Source organism: Triticum aestivum, chromosome 6B (genome assembly GCF_018294505.1).
Source record: "Triticum aestivum cultivar Chinese Spring chromosome 6B, IWGSC CS RefSeq v2.1, whole genome shotgun sequence".
Classification (NCBI taxonomy): Eukaryota; Viridiplantae; Streptophyta; class Magnoliopsida; order Poales; family Poaceae; genus Triticum; species Triticum aestivum.
In genome coordinates this window covers 281,228,032-281,235,672 of record NC_057810.1, presented here as the reverse complement: position 1 = coordinate 281,235,672, position 7,641 = coordinate 281,228,032, and positions in this window count along the sequence as shown.

Genomic DNA, 7,641 nt, shown 5'->3' with positions numbered 1-7,641 from the left:
TGTATAAAAATGTCCAAGCGAACCCCCAAAAATCCCAAAAATTGACACAACACCACTGTTGTTCTATGCTGACACTAGGAAAAAAATTGAGTGAATACAAAAAATACCAAAAATATTTACTTTATCGTTTACCTATCTCTATCAGATCTCACTTTCGCAAGTGACCTTGAAGCGATTGACAACCCCTTTATCGCATTGGGTGCAAGTTGTTGATTGTTTGTGTAGGTATTCGGTGACTTGTGCGTTGTCTCCTACTAGATTGATACCTTGGTTCTCAAAACTGATGGAAATACTTATGCTACTTTGCTACATCACCCTTTCCTCTTCAAGGTAAAACCAACGCAAGCTCAAGAGGTAGCAATGATAGCTTAGGTTTCTTGCCAAACCGCAGTTCATACGGTGTCGTCTCAACGGATTTAGATGGTGCCCTATTTAACGTGAATGCGTCTGTCTCTAATGCATAACCCCAAAATGATAGTGGTAAATCGGTAAGAGACATCATAGATTGCACCATATCTAATAAAGTACGGTTACGACGTTCAGACACACCATTACGCTGTGGTGTTCCAGGTGGCGTGAGTTGTGAAACTATTCCACATTGTTTTAAATGAAGGCCAAACTTGTAAATATTTGCCTCCTCGATCAGATCGTAGAAAATTTATTTTCTTGTTACGATGATTCTCCACTTCACTCTGAAATTCTTTGAACTTTTCAAATGTTTCAGACTTGTTTTTCATCAAGTAGATATACCCATATCTGCTCAAATCATCTGTGAAGGTCAGAAAATAACGATACCCGCAGGGAGCTTCAACACTCATCGTACTGCATACATCGGTATGTATTATTTCCAATAAGTCATTAGCTCGCTCCATTGTTCCGGAGAACGGAGTTTTAGTCATCTTTCCCATGAGGCATGGTTCGCAAGTATCAAATGATTCATAATCAAATGATTCCAAAAGTCCATCTGCATTGACTTTCTTCATGCATTTTACACCAATATGATTCCAAAAGTCCATATGTTGCACTATCATTATCAACTTTGCATCTTTTGGCATCGATATTATGAATATGTGTATCACCACAATCGAGATTCAACAAAAATAGACCACTCTTCAAGGGTGCATGACCATAAAAGACATTACTCATATAAATAAAACAACCATTATTCTCTGATTTAAATGAATAACCGTCTCGCACTAAACAAGATCGAGATATAATGTTCATTCTCAACGCTGGCACTAAATAAAAATTATTCAGGTCTAAGACTAATCCTGAAGGAGATGTAGAGGTAGCGTGCTGACTGTGATCACATCAACCTAGGAACCATTTCCAACGCACATCGTCACCTCGTCCTTAGCCAATCTTCGTTTAATTCGTAGTCGTTGTTTCGAGTTACAAATATGAGCAACCAAACCAGTATCAAATACCCGGGCGCTACTACGAGCATTATTAAGGTACACATCAATAACATGTATATCAAATATACCTTTGTTAACTTTGCCATCCTTCTTATCCAGCAAATACTTAGGGTAGTTCCGCTTCCAGTGACCACTCCCTTTGAAGTAGAAGCACTCAGTTTGAGGCTTGGGTCCAGCTTTGGGTTTCTTCCCGGGAGTGGCAACTTGCTTGCCATTATTCTTGAAGTTCCCCTTCTTTCCCTTGCCCTCTTCTTGAAACTGGTGGCCTTGTTAACCATCAACACTTGATGCTCCTTCTTGATTTCTACCTCCGCAACTTTGAGCATTGCAAAGAGCTCGGGAGTTATCTTCTCCATCCCTTGCATATTATAGTTCATCACGAAGACTTTATAGCTTGGTGGTAGTGATTGAAGAACTCTGTCAATAACACTATCATTTGGAAGATTAACTCCCAGCTAAGTCAAATGATTATGATACCCAGACATTTTGAGTATGTGTTCACTGACATAACTATTCTCCTCCATCTTGCAGCTATAGAACTTGTTGGAGACTTCATATCTCTCAACTCGGGCATTTGCTTGAAGTATTAACTTCAACTCCTGGAACATCTCATATGGTCCATGACGTTCAAAACATCTTTGAAGTCCCGATTCTAAGCCATAAAGCATAGCACACTGAACTATCGAGTAGTCATTAGATCGAGCTTGCCAGATGTTCATAACATCAACATCTACTACTGCAGGAGGCCTTTCACCTAGAGGTGCATCAAGGACATAATTCTTCTGTGCAGCAATGAGGAAATCCTCAAGTTACGGACCTAGTCTGTGTAGTTGCTACCATCATATTTTAACTTAGCTTTCTCTAGGAACGCATTAAAATTCAATGGAACAGTAGCACGGGCGATTGATCTACAACATAGATACGCAAAAACTATTAGGACTAAGTTCATGATAAACTAAGTTCAATTAATCAAATTACTTAAGAACTCCCACTTAGATAGACATCCCTCAAGTCTTCTAAATGATACGTGATCCAAATTAACTAAACCATGTCCAATCATCATGTGAGATGGAGTAGTCTTCAATGATGAACATCTCTATGTTGATCATATCTACTATATGATTCACGTTCAACCTTTCGGTCTACAGTGTTCCGAGGCCGTGTCTGTACATGACAGGCTTGTCAAGTTTAACCTGAGTATTCCACATGTGCACAACTGTCTTGCACCCGTTGTATGTGAATGTAGAGTCTATCACACCCGATCGTCACGTGGTGTCTCAACACGACGAACTGTCGCAACGGTGCATACTCGGGGAGAACACTTATACCTTGAAATTTAGTTAAGGGATCATCTTATAATGCTACCGTCGTACTAAGCAAAATAAGATGCATAAAAGATAAACAACACAAGCAATCAAAATATGTCACATGATATGGCCATCATCATCTTGTGCTTTTGATCTCCATCTCCATAGCATCGTCATTATCTCCATCGTCACCAGCTCGACACCTTGATATCCATCGTAGCATTGTGGTTGTCTTGCCAACTATTGCTTCTACAACTATCGCTAGCGCATAATGATAAAGTAAAGCAAGTACACAGCGTTTGCATTTCATACAATAAGGAGACAACCATAAGGCTCCTGCCGGTTGCCGATAACTTTTTGTAGCAACCAGACCTCAGACGGTCAAGTCTCTATGCATCAGTGTCATCCCTGGATCAGTAATGCTGACACACACAGTACTCGAAGGATTTATAATAGAGTAGCAATCACACACTTATTACATTGAATGTCTCAAAAGAGAACTTATTACAATAAATATGGCTTAAGGCCATCAAATAATGATAACAGCGGAAGGCTTGGAAGATAAGTGAGTCCATCAACTCCAACGGCATCACTGAGTATAGAACCACGACCTAAGGCACCTTACTCATTGTCTGAAAAGTCTGCAACATGAACGTTGCAGCCCGAAAACGGGTCAGCACATGGAAAATGCTGGCAATGTAACACATAGAGAGTAATGAACAGAAATATGCTATACTACATGCATATATGGTTGGTGGAAAGCTCTATGGTTACATTTTTGCATAAAGCCAGTTTTCCCTACTGCAAAGGAATAAATTTTATTTAACTATCATGGTGGTTGTTAAACATTGAGAAGATAGACATCCTCTCAATCCCAATTAAGCATCATCATTAAACCCAACAAATTAAATTAAAGTAACATGATGAGATTCACATGATAATCCAAGTACTAGATACTCAAGATGTCCATAACCGGGGACACGACTAACCATGATTAGTTTATACACTCTGCAGAGGTTTGCGCACTTTTCCCCACAAGACTCGATCTCCTCTGTTGGATTTCTCGCACTACATGGTGTTTGAGAAAACGGATGACCGAGACATAGTCTTTCAGAAGCGTTTGCACCTTACGATCGGGTAGACAGTACCAACCTACATCCCCATCATATGCTAGTCTACCACTGTAAGAGTTCACATGACTTAATCAACTATGCTAGAGCCCATACTAGCTTGTGGCTGCACACTGAAGTTTCTAGCATGAATAATCTCATGATCCCTTTGAGCCTGGGTGGCGGTCCATAAAGAAAAACAGGCAATCGCTGGAATACCCAGGTGCCTCAATCCACCCAGATGTGTATTAAAGTTGCCACCTTAAATAAACCATTAAATAACAATCTCACATCTGTCATGGATACACTCACCCAATCCACGTCTAGTAGCATGGCATAGCAATATAAGCAAACGTAGAAGTAACTCCCAAGGGTTTGATAATAAAACAGGTAATAGGTACTACCTCATATACTTCCCAAAACCCACAATTTAATTGGATCCTAATCATGCAATGTTTGAGGATTTATCTAATGCAATAAAACTGGTGTGGAAGAGGTATGATCAAAGTGTTACTTGCCTTGCTGATGATCCGTGAAACCTAGAGATTCGAAGTAGCAAGCAGCGCACTCCGGGTACTCTATCGCAAACAAACAAGCATACAATAAGTACTCATATAATGCACGGGTAAAACTCAAATAAGAGAACTAACCAGAAAGTTCAACTTAAGAACTCCGGTTTGCAAAAAGAATCAAATTGAACGAAGCAACGAAACTCAACCGGCGAAAGAAACAAGCTTCGTTTACTAATCTGGACCTAAGTCAAATTTTACAGAAGCAAAAACTTGTTTGAGTTGGTTAAACGGAAAGTGGGTTTTGAGATGAAACTCTAGGCGCCTGAATCGGTTGATTCCGATAAACGAGCGAAAAGTTATACTAGAACGAAAATCGGATTAGAAATCGTGATCTGGAATAATTGCGGAAAATCCGTGAAAAAGAAAAACCAACGAACAGTTTATCGAACGAACGTTCGTAAACTGAAACTAAATGGTGAACTCGTCCGTTAAAACGAATGAACGAGCGAACGCTCGCTAAATTATTAAACCAAAAAAAACCGATCTAAAAAAATAAACCTAGGGTTTTGTAAAAAAAAGAAATGGTTTTCTTAGAAAACCGGGGCGGCGAACGGAAGCTACCTCGTCAGGGCTCCGGCGAAGTCCGGCGGGGTCCGGCGAGGCTCCGGGCGGCGGCGGCGGGTGGCATGGGTGGCGGCTCCGGGCGGCGGCTCCGGACGGCGGCGGATCGGGAGGCGGGGCGGGTCGGGGGTGGCGGGTGAGGAGGGCGGCGGCGGCGGTATTTATGGAGGGCGGGGGGGGGGGGGCGGTGGCTTGCGGGAGGGGTCAGGGAGGCGGCGGCGGCGCGGGCCTGGCCTGGCTCGGCTGGACCTTCGGCCCAGTCGGGCGTGCGGGATTTTTTTAAAACAATTCCGCTGAACAGAAAATAAATCCTAGAAAAATAAATAAAAATCTAAAAATGCCAAACCAAATTTTCACCGTCTAAATAAAAAATTTAGAATGAGACGAACACTTTCTTGGCCCTAAAATGCAGTTTTGTAAAACGTGCATTTTTTCCTAAATTCAAATAAAATAGCCAAAAACTCTGAAATAAAATCTTATTTGATTTTTTATTAAATCCTCAATATTTCTTTATTTTGGGAAAGTAATTATATTCCCTCTCTCATATTTTTATAGTAGAAATAATTGAAGATAAAATAAATAAAATCAAATGATCCTATTTTCAAAATTTGAGAAAACTCAAATATGAAAATAACGAAATCCCCAACTCTCTCCGAGGGTCCTTGAGTTGCTTAGAATTTCTGGATCAGGCCAAAAGCAATAAAACATGATATGCAATGATGATCTAGTGAATAACATTCTAAATTGAAAATTTGGGATGTTACAAACCTAACCCCCCCTAAGATGAATCTCGCCCTCGAGATTCGGTTTGACTAGAAAATAGGTGAGGGTGGTCCTTCAGCAGATCTTCCTCTTGCTCCTAGGTGGCTTCATCCTCGGTGTGGTGGCTCCACTGAACTTTACAAAACTTGATAACTTTACTACGGGTGATTCGGCTAACATACTCAAGAATTTTGACTGGTTTCTCCTCGTAAGTTAAATCACTATCCAACTGAATCGCTTCTAGTGGCACTGTATCTCTCAGTGGTATATCAGCCATCTCTGCGTGGCACTTCTTCAACTGGGAAACATGGAACACATCGTGAACTCCTGACAATCCTTCGGGCAATTCCAAGTTGTAGGCAACTTCTCCCATACGTTCCAAAACTTTGTATGGTCCCACAAAACGTGGCGCTAACTTTCCCTTAACTCCAAAGCGGTTAACTCCTCGAAGTGGAGATACTCGAAGATAAACTCGGTCTCCGACTTCGTAAACTATCTCCTTGCGTTTAGAATCTGCATAGCTCTTCTGCCTGGACGGGGCTACCTTGAGCCTATCGCGAATCAACTTCACCTTCTGTTCAGACTCCTTAATCAAATCTGGTCCAAACAACTGGCGGTCTCCAACTTCATCCTACGACAATGGGGTCCTGCACCTCCTTCCGTACAGGGCTTCAAAAGGGGCCATCTACAAACTGGATTGATAACTGTTGTTGTAAGAGAACTCTGCATATGGCAGATTGTCATCCCAACCAGATCCATAATCTAGTGCACAAGCTCTCAGCATATCCTCTAAGATCTGATTGACTCTCTCGGTTTGTCCATCTGTCTGCGGATTAAAGGCTGTACTGAACTCTAGCCTGGTACCCAAAGTTTCGTGCAACTGATTCCAGAACTTCGAGGTAAACTGGGTTCCTCTATCTGATACAATGCTCCTCGGAACTCCATGCAGACACACGATCCTGGTCATGTATATCTTAGCCAACTTAGCACTAGTGTAAGTGGTCTTCACGGGGATGAAATGAGCTACCTTCGTCAAACGATCGACTATAACCCAAATCGAGTCATAGCCCGAACGAGTCTTGGGCAATCCAGCGATAAAATCCATGCCTAGTTATCCCACTTCCATTCGGGTATTGGCAATGGCTGTAATGATCCTGCTGGCTTCTGATGCTCCTCCTTCACTCTCTGACATACATCACAAACTGCTACATACTCCGCAATATCCTTCTTCATTCCGGTACACCAGAATGTGTCTTTCAAATCCAAATACATCTTGGTATTTCCTGGGTGAATCGAATACGGTGAATCATGGGCCTCTTGCAGAATCAACTTCCTGATCTCCGGTTCATTAGGCACATAAACGTGGTCCTCAAACCATAAGGTATCGTGCTCATCCTCACGAAATCTTTTAGCTTTTCCTTTGCTCATCTTCTCCTTTATAGAGGCAATCTCCTTGTCAATCTTCTAAGCTTCCCTGATCTTATCCATCAAAGTCGACTGAATCTCCAATGCTGCTACATAGCCTCTCGGAACTATATCCAAACATAGCTCACGTAGATCCTTGGCTAACTTCTCAGGTAACTCTCCGGTCAAGAGTGTGTTGACATGGCTCTTGCGGCTCAACGCGTCGGCTACTATGTTAGCCTTTCTGGGGTGATAATGCAGTCTCATATCATAATCCTTGATGAGCTCCAACCATCTCCTTTGCCTGAGATTCAACTCCTTCTGCGTGAAGATGTACTTCAGACTCTTGTGATCCGTGTACACCTCACAATGTTTTTCGATGAGAAAATGTCTCCAAGTCTTCAATGCATGCACTACGGCTGCTAACTCCAAATCATGTGTAGCATAATTCAACTCATGGGGCTTAAGCTGTCGTGAGGCATACGAAACAACTCTTCCCTCTGGCATA